This window comes from Pan paniscus, chromosome 13 (genome assembly GCF_029289425.2).
Source record: "Pan paniscus chromosome 13, NHGRI_mPanPan1-v2.0_pri, whole genome shotgun sequence".
Classification (NCBI taxonomy): Eukaryota; Metazoa; Chordata; class Mammalia; order Primates; family Hominidae; genus Pan; species Pan paniscus.
Window position 1 is genome coordinate 96082845 of NC_073262.2, and position 24073 is coordinate 96106917.

Genomic DNA, 24073 nt, shown 5'->3' on the forward strand with positions numbered 1-24073 from the left:
CTCTGTTTGTTATTCTGGACCTTTTTAACAGGCAAGGAAGCATACTCCTTTCAAAAAACAGTGATATGCATTTAAAATTGGTTCCGCACATAAATGAAATACAGACATGGAGAATATATGAGAAAAATAAAGAAAGCTTTGATTTCCTTCATTTTTCAGTATTTGAAAGACAAAGAGCATAGTAAAACTGTATGGGTGAATATAAAACACACAGTCTTATACCAGAATTCAGAAAACTTTCTTTTCATTCTAATAATTGTCTAAAGCTATTGTAAATGTCCTTTAAAATTTCATAAACATTAAAGAACTCCAGTATATTTCTATGCATTTACAGAAGAACATATCCAAATTAAGAAGGACAAAAGTCAAACCAAACATTTTTCAAATGTATCCAAAGATTTTTTTAGACGGAGTCTGGCTGAGCCTCCCAGGCTGGAGTGCAGTGGCACGATCTTGGCTTACTGCAACCTCCACCCCGCGGGTTCAAGTGATTCTCCTGCCTCAGCCTCCCAAGTAGCTGGGACTATAGGCGCACACCACCATGCCCAGCTAATTTTTGTATTTTTTTTCATTTTTTTAGTAGAGACGGGGTTTCACCATGTTGGCCAGTATGGTCTTGATCTCTCGACCTTGTGATCCACCCGCCTCGGCCTCCCAAAGTGCTGGGATTACAGGCGTGAGCCACTGCGCCTGGCCTCCAAAGATTTTTTTACTCATTTTCCAATTTTTATTTTTAGTTATTTTATTGAAAGCATCAGGAACACATATCTGAGCAGTGAATTTTAGAAGAAAGACTAAAAACCTTTCAGTATTAAATTAAACCATCAGAACAAGCTAATATACAACAACTAACCTGACTTTCTGACATAGTCTTTTCTTCTTATGAATAGAATAGGCATAATAGGGCTTGCAACTAACACCTAACAATGACGACAACTTTCAACACAATGGTATCAAGTTCTGGAGGTCCATGGATTACTTTCTTCTTTTCATCTGCAGCTCTTGATAAGGCCATAAAAATATCCCCTATATTTTCTACAAATGTTAACACAAATACAATAAGGCAGAGGTGGGTATTCTATTCTTACTGGAAATGAAACCCGTGCGTCCTCTCCAACATGCTATAGTATGCTGGTTTATGATGAGCAGTTTCTTTAAAAAAGAAAATAAATCATTTTTATGGAAGTTGCCCTCATGCTTATTTCAGATGGCAAATTGCTGAGAAGAACCCCGTGTGCGGTAATACAGTGTGGTTACATGGCTGAAATTGAAGAAAATCTTCCCTCTGCTGGACGGTGAATCACTATAATATGCATTACCATATGCTTCTCCCTATTGTATTTCAGTATCAGGAGATTCGTGCACTCAGTTTGGTGGGTTCATAAACTAAACTCTCACATTAAGGGATCAGAGTTCAAATTATTTGTATATTTTATGTATAAAATAAGTAGATTATTGTTTTGTGCCATTAAGTTGCCTCTTCATTCTCAGTTTCAGGGCATGCTCAGTTCTTTAGATGGAGGAGTTACCAACATTCAAGTATAACTAAAACTTATCGATTTGAAATTTTCAGTCACATTTGTGTATTTGGGAATTTATACTAATGATATTGAGAAAAATGAAGCTTGAAAATAAAAGAAGACTTTGTTTTAAAAGGAATTCTTGTGGTCATAAAATAGCTCTGGAAAATAGCATTTAAATAAGATACACTTGAATACATGGGTGAGAAGTAAGTAGACTAAATTTTGTGTTAATTTAAATTTAGAGATAAATGCTTAGGAAATGTTTGAGAATCTGTGTAACACAAGTTACTCAAGAATACCTTCCAACATTTGCTGATCATAAAATGTGGATACTGATACTATGATAAGATTGTATATGCGTAAATATCCTTGAAAGTAACAAAAATATTACTTCAGTATGATGTCTTTAACACTCTTTCCAGGAGAAATTCGTTGTTATATATTTCTTAATATAAAAAGAGTACTTACGCTAGGGAGGATGAAATGAAGACAAGGAAAAAACATAGGTAATTTTCTTAAAAATAATATCCGTTCTATAATAGTTATGATGTTGAATAGAGGAGACTGATAGTATTCAAAGCTAATGTCATGAATCCTAAAAATCTATGAAAATCAATTTTCTAGATTCTGTCTACTATAAAAGATGCTTTCCACATTTCAGCAGTTATAATCTATAGTACTTTATTGGTGAAGAAAATGGATTATAAAGGATATAAATAAAAAGAAACCATTCATTTTCACAGAGTGGGCTACACTGAGTTTATTTTTATTTTTTATACATGAACAAATATACTTAAAATTAACCTGTAAATACTTAGCAGGTTACTTTAAGAAAAGGCTAAAGAATACTTACGCAATTTCCAATTAATTTGAAAATGAAAGACAAAGCATAAATAAAAATAGCAATTCAGGGTAATACATTATTAGGGTCAAGGAAATAATTGTGATAAGGGCAAAACTTTCTCAAAAAATGGCAAATCACTCTTGGCTAAACAGTTGAAGATACAGAGAAATGATCAAAAATTCATACATACTTGACCCTGAAGACTAGAAAGCATTTGGATAAAAGGAAATATAAGAGAAGTAAGAATTACTTGAGCCTAGTTTACATTGAAATAGCTCAATAAGATAATTTTTAAGAGTTCAGATCAAATAATGAAGATGTAATCACTTAGCATTTGTGACAGGCTAAATAATTGCCCCAAAAGATGTCCAAAGGGCCATGAGCCAAAAATGCAGGTGGCCTCTAGAAACTAAAAAAAAAAAAAAAGAGAGAGAGAGAAAGTGGATTATTTCTTCAGAGCCACCAGAAGGAGCTAGTTCTAGTAACAACTTGATGTTAGTTGAGGCCAGTTTTAGAAAGCTGACTTTCAGAATTCGGAGATAAATTTGTGTTGTTTTAAGCTACTCAGTTTGTGGTAATTTGTTGTAGCAGAAATAAGAAACTAATAGAGCATCATTCACTCTCACCCAGCCTGGATTCCTAGATGTTCTGGGCCATAAGCGTGAAATGAAAGCTTTGAGAAAAAAAAGGAATTACGGAAAGTGGCAAATGCTGATAGAAAGGACTGATAACGGAGAAGATAAAAAATACAATTAATCTCTTACCCGAAAATTAACTAAAATCAATTAATTAATTAATAGATGATTTTGCATTGGAGTCTTTCATTTTGTAATATTTTAGTTCTGGCCACTTTTTACTCTGTAACATCTCTCATCTCTTTATACTCACACACACGTGTGCTTGCACACTTTTTATCTGTATTGTTATCTTCTTTAAACTATGTACTTCTTCATTATATTAATTATCCTGAATCATATTTTGCATTTTTGTTGTGTTTGTTTTGTACATAGAGATACTGAATTAAAGAAGGATTCAAATTTTATTCCATAGGTCATAAAGTTGAGGTTTAGCTGCTTAGTAAATACGTGGATAGGCCAAATAACCAGATTAGAATGAATTTGGCTAGAATGTTATATATCTCCACTGATCTAAAAAGAAGCCAGGGATTTATGTAGAAAAAACTGCTACAACCTGTCTTAGACATGTGGCTATATCATTTAGGAAATCTTCTGTTAGAGGTGTCAAAAAAATCCAAACTGCCTTAAACAATATCGACAAATTATTGGTGTACATATCTGAACAGTATGGAAGAGTGTGGGTGGCATGCAAGGATTCATTTGGTCACTCTCTTTCTCTCTATGCATTATGTAGGGTGTATGCTTCATTTTAAGGCTACCTCTATTTTTTATTGGAAGTTAGGGTTAAATGTTAGGCCAGTATCTTTCTAGGGCTATATGCTTTTTCTGTTTTTATTTAAACAGCTATAAGAGATAAATTCTTTCTTCATGGATTTTCAGAGGCAGGCAGAGACAGAGATATTTCCTTCCAAGAAGCTTTCAGTCATTGTCTCCTCACGTAGGATTAGACCCTCAATTAACAACATGACTAGTAAGTATGTGTGACCTGCTGTTTAACTTGAGTAAAACTGGGGTCATACTGGAGCTAGAATTGGGGTAAACTTTCCTCTTAAGCAAATGGGCTGCATTTGGACATCCAATGGTGTGATGGAGGCGGCTCCTACCAGCTTGCAGGAGCTAAGCAGTCAGGAAATTTGCCAAACAGTTGAAATCAGCCACGTTGTGAACACTTACAACATGAAAATCAGCAAATATTATAAATCAGATTATCCTCCGTATCCCCTCAGGAGACTTAGTTTACCAGGACATTGCTAGTTGAAATCTACCAACATGTAAATAATAAACATATTGTGGTGTACTTGTGTACTGGAATATGACACCGTAGTAAAACAGGAATTATCAATAAATTTAATGATATGGGTAAATTTCAAAGTAAATATACAAGTGAAAGAAACCTGACTCTCCTTTTGAAAAAATGTGTAGACACTGTAAGATTCCATTTATAAAAAATTGGAGAAAAATACAAAATTACCCACAGTGATACCAAACAGATCCATACTTATCTTAGACTATAAGATAAGTTTTCTGCTAATTAACATGTACATCACCCCTAAAAGATTTATTGTAATTCCTTCACTGATCCTGCAGCCAGAGAGTGGGGGAATTACAATAAATCTTTTAGGGGTTGATGTGCTTATTAATTATCTTGATTGTGGTGATAGTTTTATGGGTATTTACATATTCAGACTAGTCAAATTATACATTATGAGTCTGAAAATTTTATCACATAACAAATATACCTCAATGGAGATATGCTTTAAAAAATAATAATTAAACAATAAAAGAAAAAGAACTCACTAAGAAAATGAAGCGGCAAGACATAGACTGGAATAAAATAATTACAAATAATACTCTGGACTTGTATCCAGAATATATAAATAGATTTTTAAGCTCAATGGTGGGACCAAAAAATCTAATTTTAGAATAGTCTAAATGTTTTAGTGCACATTTCACTAAAGAAATTATGAGTGGCTAAGAAGCACATGAAAAGATTCTCAACATCATTAGTCATTAGGAGAATTAAAACTAAACAACAAAGAGCTACCACTACAAACTGATTAAAATTGTTTAAATAAAAAAGGCCAGTTGTATTAATTTGTTAGGGCTGATGTAACAATGTGCCTACCAAAAACTGAATGGCTTAAATTATTGTCTAAGAGTTTTGGAGACTGTAAGTCTGAAATCAAGGTGTCATCAGTGTTGGTTTGTTCTGAGATCTGTGAAGAACAGATCTTTTCCAGGCCTTTCTGCATTTATCTTCACATGGCCATGGTGTGCTGCCTTCTCATGTCTCCCGTGTGTTCAAATTTTCCCGTTTTGTAAAGACCACAGTCATATTGGGTTAGGCTCACCCTAGTCATCATATTTTAACTTGGTTATCTCTGTAAAGACTGTGATTCTGTCTCCAGCTTCCTTCTGCCTGTCTCCAGCTTCCTTCTGCCTTTCTCCCCCTTCCATCTTCGCCAAAAAAAAAAGAAAAAAAAGACTGTCTCTAAATACCATCACATTCTGAGGCACTGGGTGTTAGTACTCCAACATATCTTTTTTTTGAGGAAGACATAATTTAACCTATAACACCAATAGTAATAAATTTTGGTGTGGATGTGGACAATCTTGAACACTAACATATTCTGGGTTAGAATGTAAATGGTACATTTATTTGGAAAAATGTTTTGTAAATTTCTTGAAAATTTAAATATAATTTTGCTTTACTACCCAGCAATTTTATTCCTAGGAATCTACCCAAGATAAGTGAAAACCTATATCCACACAAAAACTGAACATGAATATTTATAGCAGTACTCTTCAAATGTACATATATTTCCATAGCAGCCAAACTGGACACTATTCAAAAGTTCAACCACACAGGGTATTTCCATAAAGTGAAATATTATTCAGCAAAAAAACCCCCACAAAGTAATATGGAGAAACAATGAAAATCACATGAAATGAGATGTCAAACAGAAAACATGTAATTTCATCTATATTTAATTTCCAAACAAAAAATATGTAATTTCATCATCTATATTTAATTTCCAAAAGGAAAACAATTTTATAGAAACCAAAAGGAGACCAGTGGTTTCCTGAGGCAGGGGTAGCAGTAGGAATTGACTTCAAACAGACAAAAGGAACCACCTGGGATGATGGAGATGTTTAAACCAGATTGTGATAATGGTTTCATATTTCCTAAAAAAATTAATAAACTATACAAGCAAGATGAGTAGATTTTACTTATATTTAAGAATAGCCACATAAAACTTCCAGAAACTAGTCTATTTTAGTACTCCAGACAAGAAAACAAAAATGAAAATTGCTCGGACAAGAGTATTAACAGGACGGATATAAAGAAGTGCATAGCTTTGAAATGCATTCTGGAGATAAAATAAGTAGAGCTTGCTGAAAGTAAACATTGGAGGGTGAGGACATAAGTGACATATAAGCTCCTGACTTGAGTAAATGGATGGATTGTGACCACTTTTCAGATATGAGAAATAATTATGAAGGAACAAATTTGGAGAAAAAAATTAAGAGTGCAGTGGCATGTCTAACTTTGATGAGATACCTGTGAGACAACCGAGTGAAGATGTGAAGTAGGCAGCTGTGTATATGTCTGGAACTGAGTTTAAATGTCATGGCTGGAAATATATATTTGTGATACATCGGTATTTAGGTTGTATTTAAAGACATGGAAAAAGAAAAAAAAAATACTTGAAGAGACAGTATAGAAACAAAAGAAAAAGGCACCCAGGAAAGAGACTGAAGGAACTCTTAGTAGAAAAGGAGGAGATGGTAAAAGGAATCTGTGATGAGCATCTACTCAAATATCAAGTGTAGAAATATAGAGAAAAAGACATAGAGTGAGAGACACAGAGATTTAGAAACAAAGGAAGAGATAGAGTACGTAATAGAAATAATAATAGAGAAATGAGCAAGAACAAAATTTACCTGAGGGACTATGGGTAGGTAATTGTGTAAGAGCAAAGTGTTCATGCTGATAATTAGTGGTAAATATTTTAGGAAAAGTAATTTTCAGTGGTATACCTTGAATGTTATATAAATAATGTGAGCTTTTTCTCTGCAAAATTGAATTATTTAAGCATTTGTGAGTAAAGAAATTCTATGCTGAGAATGGTGATTTAAGAAAATAAATTCAATAGAATAATTTAGGGGATTGGGCCTTTACAAAAATCTGTTATGTATTTAGTAAGATCAAATAACTCAGGAAGATTATTCAAACAAGTTTAATCATTGCACACAGAATTCACTTGATAAAATCCTGTTCTTCAAGCTTGGTATGGCACAGCAGCATTCTCCTTGTGTGTGACAAAATATAAAACCATATTTCTGCTGTGAGAAATATGCATTTTTTATCTGTGGAAAATGTAGATATAAGTTTTAATGAAGTTACACTTCTATAGAGCCTCTACCATATCATATGGTAGAGACCAAGTGCATATATAGTCAATGCTTGAAATCCAATTATATGTAAATCATCACCACCAAACACTATCCATCTAATCTTGACAAGCCTTACAATTAGAAGGAAAAAGCTCTATCCATCTGTAGCTTACTTTTCGTTGAGAAGTAAAAATAACTCTAAAGTGTCTTGGCCATGACAGCCACATATATAAAGCAACATTCCCTTCTTCCTGAAAGTCTTTGTTTCTGTGGATTAAAAAGTCCTATTTCCCTTAAGTATTTGTTATATCGTAATCACTGTCTTCTTTGCTCCATTCTGAAAACTAAATAAACATCATTTTTTAATTGATTCATGCCACTTACATTCTCAGTTTTCTCACAAACCAAATAAGTAAGCTGGATGGATTGGTGGTTTTAAAACTTTATTCAACAGCTTTTCAACAAATATGGCGTTTAAATATACCAATCATTTGAAAGTAACGCTGCTTTAAATGGGGTACAAGTCCCGCAATTACTCCCTATGGCATCTCTCAAGAATCTTGAGATTCCAATAACCATAGCTTGAAAATCACTTCGACTACATAATTACAAAGTTAATTTTGTCTCAATATTATGTTTTTAATAATTATCTTTATTTCACAATTATCGGACATTCTGAACCAGACGAATGCCATTCCTTGCCTTGTCCTTTGATTTTTAAAACATAAATGATTACTTGTGCCAATAGGAGGCAGAGAAGCAATGTGTTTGCAAAAGAAAGAATTTTATGAGATCCCACCGACCTAGTTGTAGACAGGGTTGGATAGCACAGAAATAGGAAGAAATCAATGTCAAGAGGCTCAAGGGATTGCACTTAGGTAGCCACAAAAAACACAAACATTTGTGGTGAAGTTGAGTGTATCTAAGCAGAAAGAGTCAGAGATAATTGCCTATGTCTTAAAAAAATATCCTTCTGTTCCAGGAGCATCTTCTAGAGCACATATGCAATAATTTTCTACAGACTATGCATAGGAGCAGAATTACACAACAGTTGAGTATGTGAATTTTCTATTTTACAGGGTAAATTATTTTCCAAATTAGCTGATCTGGTTTATATTCTGATTAAAAAAGGATACTAGCATTTTTTAACATACTTGCCAAATTTGTATAATTGTCATAATGTACAATTGACCCTTGAATACCATAGGGGTTGGTAGAATCAATTCCTTGAGTGGTTTAAAATCTGTGTGTAATTTTTGACTCCATCAAAACTTAACTACTAATAGCCTACTATTGAGCAAAAGCCTGACTGCTAAAATAGTCAATTAACACATATTTTGTATGTTATATATGTTATATATATTACATACTGTATTCTTACAATGAAATAAGCTAGAGAAAAGAAAATGTTATTATTAAAATAAAAACGGAATAAAAATTTATTTACTATTTATTAAGTGGCAGTGGATTATAAGAAAGGTCTTCATCCTTGCGGTCTTCATGTTGAGTAGGCTGAGGAGGAAGAAGAAGAAGAAAGATTGGTCTTGTTGTCTCAGGGGTGGCAGAGGCAAAAGAAAATCCATGTATAAATGGATCACACAGCTCAAGCCTGTGTTGTTCAAAGGCTTTAACTGTAATTTATTTTCAAATGTGTGAGTGCAATATGGTAACATAGGGTTGAAATTTTTTTTCTAGTTTTTCAACTCTGATTACTAATGAAACTCAAAATATTTAAATATATTTATGGTCATACAAAGTTTTTCCCTATGATTTACCTATTCATTGGTTTTACCCACATTCTATTTAATTAGAATGTTTGTAACACAAAGATGCTTTAGATGATGGATACGTCATTTACCTTGTGATCATTATGCATTCCATGACTGTATCAAAATATTTCATGTACCCCATGAATATATATACTATGTACCCAAAAAATTAAAAATTAAAAAGGTAATTTGTTTTATTTGTTATTGAAATACAAAGTTTTATTTTTGCCACTGATATTAATTTTTTCCTTTAAAATTTTATTTTATAGATTTAGGGAGTTCAAGTACAGTTTTATTACATGGGTAAATGACTTAATGGTGAAGTCTGAACTTTTAGTGTAGCCATCACCCAAATAGTGTGCATTGTACCCATTAAGTAATTTCTCATCCCTCACCCCCTTCTCACCCTCACACTCCTCTGAGCCTCCAGTGTCTATTATTCCACTCCATATGTCCATGTGTACACATTATTTAGCTCCCACTTATAAGTGAGAACATACATTATTTACTTTCTGTTTCTAAGTTGTTTCACTTATGATAATGGCCTCCATTTCCATTCATGTCTCTGCAAAAAACATGATTTCATTCTTTTTTATGGCTGAGAAGTATATATTGTATATATAAAATCACATTTTCTTTGTCCAGTCATCAACTTAGGTTGATTCCATACCTTTGCTATTGTGAATACAGCTATGATAAACATACAATTGCAGGTATCTTTTTTGATACGATTTCTTTTCCTTTGGGTAGACACCTTGAGATTGCTAGATCAAATGGTAGTTCTATTTTTTGTTCTTTGAGAAATCTCCATACTATTTTTCATAGATGTTGTACTAATTAACATTCCCACCAATAGTGTATAAACATTCCTTTTTCTCTGCATCCTCACCGACATCAGTTACTTTTTGACTTTTTATTTATAGCCATTCTGACTGGCATAAGATGGTATCTCATTGATTTTTATTTACATTTCTCTGATGATTAGTGATGTTAAGCATTTCTTCATGTGCTTGTTGACCATTTGCATGTCTTCTGAAAAACATCTATTCATGTCCCTTGCCCCCCTTTTAATGAGGCAACTTTTGTTGTTGTGTTTTTGTTGAGTTGTTTGAGTTCCCTGTAGATTCTGGATATTAGTCTTTTGTTGGATGCATAGTTTACAAACATTTTCTCCCATTCTTCAGGTTGTCTGTTCACTCTGTTAATTATTTCTTTTTCTGTGCAGAAGCTGTTTAGTTACTAAGTAAGTCTCATTTGTCTAATTTTGTTTTTGTTGCATTTCCTTTTGAGGTCTTAGTCATGAATTGTTTGCCTACGTCAATGTCCAGAAAAGAGTTCCCTCAGTTTTCTTCTGGTGTTTTTGTAGTTTCAGATCTCACACTTAAGTCTTGAATTCATCTTAAGCTAGTTTTTGTTTATGGTGAGAAGAGTCCAGTTTCATTCATCTGCATATGACGAACTGATTTTCTCAGCACCATTTATTGAATAGGGGGTCCTTTCCCCAGTATAGGTTGGCATTCTCTATTCTGTTCCATTAATGTATGTATCATTTTTATGCCTGTACTATGCTGTTCCGGTTATTATAGACTTGTAATCTAACTTGAATTTGGATAATGTGATGCCGAGATCAGCTCAGTCGGGTTCGGTCAGGGAGACCCTAACCCAGCGGTGCTAGAGGAATTAAAGACACACACACAGAAATATAGAGGTGTGAAGTGGGAAATCAGGGGTCTCACAGCCTTCAGAGCTGACAGCCTCGAACAGAGATTTACCCACATATTTATTAACAGCAAGCCAGTGATAAGCATTGTTTCTATAGATTATAGATTAACTAAAATTATTCCTTACGGGAAACAAAGGGATGGGCTGAAATAATGGAATGGGTTTGGCTTGTTATCTGCAGCAGGAGCATGTCCTTAAGGCACAGATTGCTCCTGCTATTGCTTGTGGTTTCAGAACGCCTTTAAGTGGTTTTCCTTGCTGGGTGGGCCAGGTGTTCCTTGCCCTCATTCCGGTAAACCCACAACCTTCCAGCGTGGGTGTCATGGCCATCATGAACATGTCACAGTGCTGCAGAGATTTTGTTTATGGCCAGTTTTGGGGCCAGTTTATGGCCAGATTTTGGGGGGGCCTGTTCCCAACAATGTGATGCCTCAAGCTTTGTTTTTTGGTGAGAATTGCTTTGGCTAACAGGGTTCTTTTTTGCTTTCATGTAAATTTTATGATTGTTTTTACTAATTTTGTGAAAAAATAACATTAGTATTTTGATAGGAGTTACATTAAAACTGTAGATTGCTTTGGGCTGTATGGTCCTTTTAATGATATTGATATTAATACTATCTACAGTTTTGTGCAGTAATTATCTTCTCAAAATTTGTGGCTAGCCTTTTCACTATATAAATATTTTTAATTTTATAATAATCACATTTTAAAATAATATCCTTAATGATTTTATCTTTCTTGTTTTGTTTTAAAAATACATTCATACACTGAGGTCATAAGCATAGACCTTTATGCGTTCTGAAAATTTTAAAGGATTGTATTATTGCATCTAATACACACAAAGTTTTACTATAAAATCCAGTTTGAATAAAAATATGCGTTTCTTTTCTCCAGAAGGAAATAATGTCCTAGGTTAATTAATTTAAGAATGTATATATTCCCCAATGATTTGCTTTGGTAGCTCTCTCATAAGTCATATATATATGTCTATATATATGTCATATATGTATGTCTATATATGTCATATATGTATATGTCTATATATGTCATATATGTCAAATATATATCTATTCGTGCATTTATCTTATCTTTCTTCTCCACATCTCTACTTACATACCCATGTGTTAATACTATCAAAATTATAATTTATTCTACTTACAGTGATTCTGAATTATAAAATATCTGAAAATAAGTCTTATTCTCTAACTCAATTATAAGCTCAAGGAAGACAAACACCACATATAAATTACAGTATTTATAATTAACAAAATGAGATAACTTTAAAGAACAAAGAGATAAGAAAAGAAAATGAAGAAAGAAATAAAGAAAGAAGGAAAGGAGAGAAGTAGTTAGAAATAGAGAAAATTTTACTTTTTTCTCATTTCAGCATTTTTCAAAGAAATGGAAAATTAAAAGCCAAGAAAAGTAACAACAGGGAATTTTATCCCCCAAGATGATAATCATCTCTAAGTGAAGGTAAACTATTATGTATTCTGTTGCATACTTAGTATAATTATTTGAATGGGATAAATAATTCAATTTGCTTTGGAAATACACAAATATGTCTCTACCACTTTCTAGTTGTGCAAAATAAGCAATATATTTAACTTCTATGTTACTCAACTTTGTCTTCTATTAAAGGGATTCATATCAGCCTTATATGAAAGTTAAGAAGATTTATGAAGATAATGAATGCAAAGTACTTAACACAATGTTTGGTATGGTTTATTAAATAAATATAGTATTGTAATTACAAAATCAGTTACTTAGAATTATGAAAGTATGAATATAAAATAAAGATGGGGATATTTAATAGGTACTATTTTTACCATTTAAACAAAAATGACGGCAGTAAAGTAAATTACTTTGTGTTGTAATATGTGTGCTGGTAGTGTGAGGCATTAAAAAAAAGACATGGTGCATGTGTAAAAAAATCTACAGTAAGGATTTTCTTCTACAATTACATATTTCTTAAGCAAATATAAATTGACTCTGGCTCATTTATGCTGGGATACCAAGAACAATTTAAAATAATGAAATAAGTAGGTGAGCTTCAACATATAACAGAGCTGCATCAATACTCTAATCATCTCTTTTCAAAGAAACAGCACCTAGAAAACATTTTTGCTTATCAGAAATAATGGTGTGGTATTGTATACGTGGTGGTCCAAAGAATGATATTTTTTCTCTTTGGTATGAAGGAGTATTTTTACCCACTTCGTGCCACTTGTGATAAACAGAGGTGCATGTAAAAAAAATGAATTTTTTGCAATGTAATTGCTTTGGATTACTTTTATGATCACTTTTTCTTTGGTTCCTCTCTTAGCTTAAGAAAGTTTTATAAAGCTATTATGGAAATGTATTTAATTTCAGTTTATATTACTTTTATCTACTCTGTTACTTTCTAATATTTTGCTATCAAGTTGAATTATTACTTTAAAATATCCTAGTTCTTTTCTGTAATCCAAAGAATAATTTCTTCGCTAGATAATTGCTAGGGCTAAAGTATTATCAAAAAGAGACCTTGGAAAGTTTAGCAACATTGTATTCCATCCTTAGTTTTACCAAACAATTTAGCAATTTTAGTCTTATCTATTAAGCAAACTGATTTTAAAATTTATTTCAATACAAACATCTTCACACTGGCCAGGCATGGTGGCTTATTCCTGTAATCCCATCACTTGGTTAGGCTGAGGTGGGATAATCACCGGAAGCCAGGAGTTTGAGGCTAGTCTGGGCAACATAGAGAGATCCCCATCTCTACAAAAAAAAAAAAAAATTAGCTGGGTGTGGTTGTGTGCACCTGTAGTCTCAGCTACTGGGGAGGCTGAGTTGAGGGGATCGCTTGAGCCCAGGAGGTCAAGGCTGTAGTGAGCCATGATCATAGCCACTATATTTTATAGCTGCTTTATTTATAATTACCTAAGCGTGGAACAAACAATATGTCCTTCAGTATGTGAATGGAAAGACAAGCCTCAGTACATTTATATATAGGAATATTAAATATTATTCATCAATAAAAAGAATAAACTGTTAGCTCACACAATAACTTGGGTGAATCTTATATGCATTGCTAAGTTAAAGAAAACAGTCTGAAAGGCCTATATACTGAATCATTCTATTTGTATGACATTCTGGAAAGAAAAACTAGGGAGACAAAAACAGATCAATGGTTTCAAGTGGTTAATAAAGAGAGTGGGCATGAAATACATGAAGCACAGTTTTTTTTATGTAGGTGAAACTATTCTGTGTGACAGTGTAGTGATACATATATGACACTGCATTTGTCAATATCCAAAGAGCCTTTCAACACACAGGAGGAACCATAATGTATACAAATGTATAGAATCAATGAGGAAATTAATGCACCACAGGAAGGAATGTAGACATCAATAAAATATGTAATGAATTATAAATGTTTGAAATAATCTCACTGAATAGAATGCAGGAGTGGGTTCTGAAAAAACTAGAGAGTAGAAGACTAAAGATCAAAAGAACTGTACATAAACACTCTACTCTAGTTGAAAAAGTTGTTTCCCATCATCAGGGTATGAGTTAACAGTTCTGAAACCATTATACATGTAAAATGAAAATGAACAAAAGACTAAATGTATAGAGGATTGTGGGAGCCATGTTTCTCATTGTTGAAGTTGGAGGTTATAAATAAGCAAGGGGGAAGATTAGAATAAACCATAGGGTACCAAATTAGGACAGATAAATCAATAAGTTAGTTCTCTCTCTCTTTCTCTTTCTCTCTTTGCGTCTATATCTATATACATATATTATATGTAGTATAGAAATAATAATAGATATTGGTGTGTCTATGTGTGTAGATAGATAGATGGATAGATAGATAGATTGTATACACATGTATCTCCTAGTTCTGTTAACTGAGAAGACTTAAAAACAATGAAATCTCCATAGAAACAGGGACATACAATACCCAAATCCTGGTTTCTAATGCCACTTTTCAATGAAAGAAGTCAGGACTCATTGGATAAATGGCTAATTCTACTGTTAAGGCAGGATGTAAAAAGATGAGCTGTAGTAACAGAGACTAAGGAGATGCTGGAAAAAAAAGCAGTTGAAGATATGTCACCCTTGAGGAAGTAAATCACAATTCTCCACTCTTAAGGATAGGTGGCAAATAGTTATTTTCTTTGTGAGAGTTTAGCATGGAAAAAAAAGAAAAGAGTAACTTTAGGTGGAGAAACCTTACAAATGTTACCTCAAGTGATTAAGGTTACACAATAATAAGTCATGCTGATAATACATACCCTTGATGTGACGTGATGAGAATGGCACTTTACTCATAAATCCATAACCCAAGTCTAATCATGAGACAGTATGAGACAATCTAAACTGATGTATACTCTATAAAATAGCAAACCAGTATTCTTCAAGACTATCAGGGACACCAAGAATAAGGTCTGAAAAACCATCACAGTGTAGTGGAGCTTAGTAGACATGACAACTAAATATAATGTGGTATTCTGAATGGGGTCCTGGGACAGACAATGGTTATCAGGTAAAAACCAACATCTTTACTTAGTAATGACATGCAAATATCAGCTTGTTGGTTATGACAAAGGTACCATACCAATGAGAAATGTTATTAATAGGGCAAATTGGATGTGGGATATACAAGATACCCCAAAGATAGACATATTACATTTTCATATTTCTGTTAATCTAAAAGTATTCTAAAATAAAAAAGTTTATTTTAAAAAAGCCTCTGTGGATGAAGTAAGAAAAGCTAAATGGCTATGAAAGATGAATTATTTCCCTTATATGGCACCAAAATGTAATTCTGCTCCAGAATACAAAAAATATGTATTTGTGATAACTGGTTGAATTTTATTTAAAAAAAACACATCAAAATTGTTTCAAAAATTCATAGTCTTAAGTTTTACTAACCCGTATACTTAGGGAGCTTATTTTGTTTCAGTTAAACTATAGAAGAAATATTAAAGTATTGGTTTTGTTTAAGCATTAAACATTTATTATTTGAAAATCTCTAAGAGTAAATAAACATTTGTTACAGGGTGTTTTCTGTTTACTGTACGGGCATTTTTAGATTAAATTGAGTGAACAAATTAATTTAAAACATCTTACCTGTTATAAAATTTACTGAAAAGTCTTATTATATATCTCTGCAATAATAGTTATTCCTCTACAGTTTAAAATATGATTAAAGTAACAGCAAAGTTGACATCAACAGCGAAGTGAGATTAATTGATATTGAATGCAAAATGATTATTGAAGGCTTCAAAGTGCATTGATCTGGAAGCCTTTACTATTATAACCTTCTGCTTTACTAATAAGTTACAAGTGCACTAGACAGAATAAGCAAAAATCAATTTAATAATTCAAAATGAGTCGAATATTCTAACCACAGTCCTCATAGTTACATTAATTGATTTTTTTAATGGCAAAAATGCAAGCTTAAAGCATTAACCCAAAAGGACCTGAGGTCATTTCCAAGTCAATGTGATAAATGATTTCAGGTTTATCAGTACTTAGATTTGCAAATTGAGAGTATTGTTATGGCAAATAAAAAATGCTAATGCTGATCATATCTCATCTACATTTTTCAGTATTTATTTAGTGCATAATTGTTTTTAATTCTTCTGTTTCCTAATGGATCAGTGACTCCTCATAATCCATAGAGTGATTCTTCAACTGTAATTCAAAGACCTTTGTTGGTTCATGGAACTGTTCTCAGAGGTTCAAGAATGAACAAAATTGTATTTTAACTTTACATTTGAAAAAAAATTATATAATCTCCTCTCACACTTTATAACTAAATAATGCCTCATAATTATCATGTCTGATTGCCCAAGTTTACATTCATGTTTAAAAACATATTGTCACCTAGTAGTATTTTTTAATTGGCAATGACTTTGAAAAATAAACAGGTATGAATTTAAATACATGAATGCCATATAGAACAAGTTATTACATTAGACTAAATAGAAGCTAGTTTGACTAATACATAAGGAAAAGTGATACTGTAATTGAGGTATAATTATAAAATACAAAAATCTAGGCATACCACAGGTAAAATAACTATGTAAACAACTGGACATTCATATTGCAATGAAATATGTCATAGAGATATTTTTGTAAATATCAATTTGTGTTTATTAATTCAGTGACAAAATCTCCAAAAAATTTTCTCACAATTATTTATTTAACATATGCTCTTTGGAATTGGCCATTAAAACAATGGTTTAGTTGTTAATAATTTCATCAGTGATAATAATAATATGTCTAGTAATAATTAGGTTGATAGCAATAAGACAGACATATACATTTCTATTTTTAATCCAACGTCTATGACTTAGTTTCTATAAGTCAACATCCACTATTATATTAAATCTATGTTACTAAATCCCATTTCATTTGGAACATTTTTGTGTTTAATTGATGATATATGTTTAGTCAATAGTTACATAAGAACGATGTGTAAAAAAATTTGAATAAACTTAAGTGTGTATATATTTCTGCAAAATTATCATACAGCATTATGGTAACATTAGAAAGTTTATGAGAAATACCTGACTATCTGTGGTTTCCTGCATAAAATATACCAGAGTTTCAAAATATGACATGTGGCCTATAATGGCCCTTGATCAGAAAATTAATAGAATGGAATATATGATATTACAGTGATTTACATGTAGAAAGAGTAACTATTTTTTTAAAAAGTTTCAATTTTGTGCATGACTGCCAACAAATTATAGTCCAGACTTATGCCACCCAAGATGATCTCTTAGAAGTCCCCTTAGCTAATCCTGACCTTAACCTATATACTGATGGAAGTTCATTTGTGGAGAATGGGATACGAAGGGCAGGTTATACCATAGTTATGTAACCACATTTGAAAGTAAGCCTCTTCCCCCAGGGACCAGCGCCCAGTTAGCAGAACTAGTGGCACTTACCTGAGCCTTAGAACTGGGAAAGGGAAGAAGAATAAATCTGTATACACATAGCAAGTATGCTTATCTAATCCTACACGCCCATGCTGCAATATGGAAAGAAAGGGAGTTCCTAACCTCTGGGGGAACTCCCATTAAATATCACAAGGAAACCATGGAGTTATTGCACGCAGTGCAAAAACCCAAGAAGGTGGCAGTCTTACACTGCCGAAGCCATCAAAAGGGGAAGGAGAGGGGAGAACAGCAGCATAAGCAGCTGGCAGAGGCAGGAAAAGACCAGCAGAAAGGAGATGGAAAGAGACAGAAAGAGAAAGAGAGAGAAGAGACAGAGACAAAGAGGGAGTCAGAGAGAGAGAAAGACACAGAAAGTCAAAGAGAGAGAGGAAGAGACAGACAAAGAGGGAGTCAGAAAGAGGGAAAGGGAGAGACAAAGAAGTCAAAGAGAAAGAAAGAGAGAAGTAGTAAAGAAAAAACAGTGTACCCTATTCCTTTAAAAGCCAGGGTAAACTTAAAACCTATAATTGATAATTGAAGGTCTTCTCTGTAACCCTATAACACTCCAATACCACCTTGTTGTCAGTGTAAACAAGGGCATAGCCCAAAAGCACTGAGGCCACTGACAACCCGTAGCCTTCCTATCAAAAATCCTTAACACAGCAGGTTTACTAACTCGGGATATAAATCTTAATTAATTATGATACAAAGGTCCGACCAGACCTAGGAGGAACTCCCTTCAGCACAGGACAATAGATGATTCCTCCCAGGTGATTAAGGGAATAAGGCACAATGGGTGTTCAGTAAGTGATAAGGGAACTCTTCTAGAAGCAGAGTTAGGGAAATTGCCTAAAACTTGGTCTGCTCAAATGTGCGAGTTTTTTGCACTCAGCCAAACCTTAAAGTACTTACAGAATCAGGAAGGAGCTATCTATACCAATTCTAAGTTAATATGGACTGACCGAGCTTTTATTAATAGCAAAGAAAAATTAAAATCCTAAACTTACAAGGTTTCAACAAAAGTAAAATTTGCTGAAAGTTAACAGTGTAACATGCATTATCCTAATTTCTAATCTTATGGAAATCAGACCCTATCTGTGCCCCTCAAAGCTCAAGTCCGTCAGCACAGGGCCATACAACTAATACCCCTACTACTTATAGGGTTAGAAATGGCCACTGCTACAGGAACCGGAATAGCAGGTTTATCTACTTCATTATCCTACTACCACACAGTCTTAAAGGATTTCTCAGACAGTTTGCAAGAAATAACAAAATCTATCCAGTAAGGATAGTAACTACAATCCCAGATAGATTCTTTGGCAGCAGTGACTCTCCAAAACTGCCGAGGCCTAGACCTCCTTACTGCTGAGAAAGGAGGACTCTGCACCTTCTTAGGGGAAGAGTGTTTTCACACTAACCAGTCAGTTATAGTATGAGATGCTGCCTGGCGTTTACAGGAAAAGGCTTCTGAAATCAGACAACGCCTTTCAAACTCTTATACCAACCTCTGGAGTTGGGCAACATGACTTCTCTCTTTTCTAGGTACCACGGCAGCCATCTTGCTATTACCTGCCTTCGTGTCCTGTATTTTTAACCTCCTTGTCAAGTTTGTTTCCTCTAGGATTGAGGCCATCAAGCTACAGATGGTCTTACAAATGGAACTCCAAATGAGCTCAACTAACAACTTCTACCGAGGACCCCTGGACCGACCTACTGGTCCTTTCACTTGCCTAAAAAGTTCTGCTCTGGAGGGTGCTACAACTGCAGGGCCTCTTCTTCACCCCTATCCAGCAGGAAGTAGCTAGAGCAGTCATTGCCCAATTCCTGACAGCAGTTGGGGTGTCCTGTTTAGAGTGGGGATTGAGAGGTGAAGCCAGTTGGGCTTCTGGGTCGGGTGGCAACTTGGAGAACTTTTCTGTCTAGCTAAAGAATTGTAAACACACTAATCAGTGTTCTGTGTCTAGCTAAAGGTTTGTAAACACACCAATCAGCATTCCGTAAATATGTACCAATCAGCGCTCTGTGTCTAGCTAAAGGTTTGTAAACGCACCAATCAGCACTCTGTAAAACGGACGAATCAGCACTCTGTAAAATGGACCAATCAGCACTCTGTAAAATGGACCAATCAATAGGATGTGGGCAGGGCCAAATAACGGAATAAAAGCTGGCCACCTGAGCCAGCAGCGGCAACCCGCTCAGGTCCCTTTCCACACTGTGGAAGATTTGTTCTTTGTCTCTTCACAATAAATCTTGCTGCTGCTCACTCTTTGGGTCCACACTACCTTTATGAGCTGTAACACTCAATGTGAAGGTCTGCAGCTTCACTCCTGAAGTCAGCAAGACCACAAACCCACCAGGAGGAAGAAACAACTACTGACGTGCCACCTTTAAGAGCTGTAACACTCACTGCAAATGTCTGCAGCTTCATTCTTGAAGTCAGTGAGACCAAGAACCCACCGGAAGAATAAATTCTGGACACAATATAACACACATACAACACACATATATATTTGAATTATCACCTATTATATTAATGATTTCTATTTTGTGTCCATCTTTGAGAAATTGAAAGCTACTTGATGGAGATTTCATCTTACTCATCTTTGACACTAAAATGACTATTGTCTAACAAAATCTGTTAAATTGAATCAAACTACTCTAATAAAGCTGTTCAAATACAAACAGCTAAGGCAAATGAGAGAGTTTTAATTATGTGACTATTTGGACCCCACAAATGTGTATTTTAGTCATGTTTATCCTTTATTATATAAACAAGGGTGGGATAATATACAAAAGTAATATCATAGTTTATTATAAAACTAGTATTTCTAATTAATGCAGATATTAGTACAAGAACTGTGCTGCTGCTGTAATGAAAGCTAAACTATGGGACATTAACTTAGTGGTCATATGGAAGGCAATGAAGAACTATATATTGAAGATTGGAAATAAGAAAAACTTATTTTGTAGTGTATCAAAACACAGGGAACAAACTGTTGACTACAATAACTTGAATTGCCTCTTGAATCTAGAACCTCGAGGAAGACGGCTAGAAGGATAATATTAGTATATGCTGGTTATTCCTTCATAAGAAAGAGGTGAATTCAGACAAATACTGATTTGTTTTCAAGGGGAAATGAAGACGCATATAGAATGTTAGTTTCTGTGTGCATTGCGTAGAAGAGAATCAAGCTACTTCTTAATTTTAAAAGAAGTAGAAAATAAGATTAATCAGGGTTTAGGGCAATAAGGCCCATTGAAACTTCTGAGTTTAATACAAACAAACAAAAGAATTCATTTTTGTAATCTCTGAATAAAGGTTCTCTTATCCAAATGTATTTTTTAAATTAGCTGCTACTAAAATGTGAAAGAGTGTTTGAGTTGAACATAGAACAAAAATGAAGCAACCTTCTCGTTTGAGAGGATTATACATGGAAAAAAAAGACTTAAAATTTCTGTGAATGTGAAACAAGCTGTCAGGATGCAAGGAATAATGGGAACCTAGGACCCAGGGAGCTACAAAATAAGGAAGCCTGGGACTCAGAATCACCTCATAAAAGGACTGCTGAAAGACAGTCTTAGAATGCCATGTGAGCAAAAAAGAAATTTCTATAGTTTTTGAGCCATTTTATGTGTTTGGATTTATTTGTTACAATAGCCCATAATTAGTAGCAATACTCTGAGGAGAAAAAATAAAATCTCAAAAATGATTTACTTCAAAACTCTGAGTTCTAGCCCTGAAATTTACTTTATTATTTGGACAATCTAGATTATCTATTGGATTTCTTACTTGTATAAAGACAAAAACAAACATAAGCCACCTGTATAAACTAATGTCACAACACCTTCAGACACTAAATTATAACTCTAGGGATAAAGTAAGGGTTGTTGAATAAGAATTTAGAACTCTCAGATAAACCCATATAGAAATGAATGATTTTTTAAATATTGCCTAGTATTTAAAATAATCTCATTCTAGAAATCACAATTTTAGAATTTTTCTTTACTGCTCTATCACTAAAGTTCCCTTTTAGTCAGGTTATTGTCTTGCTGACAAACATTGAACATGGTCCTATTTCTCAAACTTTTAAATCTCCTCCATAAATATCAAATCTATGCATACATAATTGCAGTATTTGTTTTTACCATTATATATGTATGTATGTATATGTGTGTATATATACATATGTATTTACATTATCGTTAGTATGGTCAATCAATTATAATCAATTTGTTCCTATTGTATAATAAATCCATACTCATTTCTAAAACTCACTTACAGTGATTCCCTTACTTGGACATCTACCTGCTCCAATCTCCCCAGTGAAAATTCCAGAGAATCTTAAACTCTTACTTCCTTCATGAAGCTAATCCCATTTTCTCTGCAAGCCTGTAGAGAACTACATTCATCTTCACTGGTGAAAGTTATTATCTAATAACTTAATCTTGAATATTAAGGTCTTTCAAGGAAAGGAGAATGTTTTGTTTCTGTAACTATGATTTCATAACTATATAATATTTAATTGAGAAAGCAATTTTGTTTTTCATATAATATTTAAAGAATAGAGAATGCAATTTTGTTGTTCAAAATTGCAATGATAATAGTTTTAGTATAGACATAAAAAAGCCACCAGGCAAGAGTGACACAAAACTTTGTTCCTCAAACAGTAAAAGGAACAACAAAAAAAGAGAGATGCATTTACTTGTTTGTCTTATTGTCACCCTTGTCAAATAAAAATAAGTGTTGACCTAGGTAAAGACAAGCTATAATTGAAAATATTGTTGTAATGGAAAAGGGGTCATTGCAATAGGGGAGGGGTTACTGCTACAACAGAGAGAGTGCTTGTCTATAAGATCTGCAGGGATCTCAAATGTCAGGCAGAGAGGATTGTTCTTTCATAGACAGGGGTAAACATGCTGGAGAGAACTTGATACATGGAAATATGATGAGCTGCTGGCATGCCTAGTTGACGAGGCAATACCTTTTCTTCAGGAAATTCTTGGGAAGAGAATCCTCAACTCAAGCTGATGGTGACTCAAAATTTAGGAGCCTTTGGGAAGGAAATAAATTTACCTAAAGTTATGTCAAGTGACATTAGTGGGTGTTTTGTTCAGACAGGGTAGTAGGTGCAAACAGTTCAGCTAATCATTTATGATGGAAAAACAGGAATTTAAAAAGTCTATTTCTGTAAACAAGGGAGGGGACATCTCTGATTCTTCTGGAAGTCATATAGAGAAAATTATTTGTTTTGCATGAAGCCAGTGCCAAGAATACAAAAGAGTGGGGAGAATTCTTTTTTCAAATAGATTTTATTGTGTATAATTGAGGTTTACAACATGATGCCACAGAATACATATAGACAGTAAACTGGTTACTATAGTGAAACAAATTAACATATCTGTCATTTCCAATAGTTATCTTTTTATGACAAAAGCAGCTAAAGTCTACTTATTTAACAAAAATCTCTCATAAATTACGTTTTTACTGACTATGGTCTTCACATTGCACATTAGATCTCTAGACTTGTTCATCTTATGTATCTGCTACTTTGCATCCTTTAACCTACACCCCCCCCTTTCCTCCCCCATCTCCACCCATTCTTGGAGACCACTGTTTTATTTCATATATATACACACACACACAGAAAGATAGATAGATAGATAGATAGATAGATAGATAGATAGATAGATAGATAGATAGACTCCACATATAACTGAGATCATGTAATATTATTCTTTTCGTGTCTGGCTTATTTCACTTACATAATGTCTACTGAGTCCACTCAGGTTGTAGCAAATGGCAGAATTTCCCTTTCTAAAGCTGAATAACATTCCACTTTCTCTATCCATTATTCCATCAATGGACACGTAAGTTGTTTCTATGTATTGGCTATTGTGAATCTTAACAGTTTCTCTTTTCCAGGAGCTCAAGTAAAGTTTAACACTGTCACCTGTCTCTTACTCTTAGGTATGCCTCAACATGCAGTTGTCTTAGAGAAGCTCCTCCCTAAGGCCTGCCCAATGCCCTATGCTGTTATCATTTACCTTTATCATAAAATTCTGGTTGAATATGCACTCTATGTTAAGATAGTTGCAAATGTAATTGAAACATTTTAATAATTTCAATAATTCATATAATTTTAATAATCTTCATTACATTGCATTTTTGAAACATTTCTGAAGATTAAAAAAGTATACATTTCCACAATAAGATACTGCTTAACTGTCTTAGGGAGGTAAATAT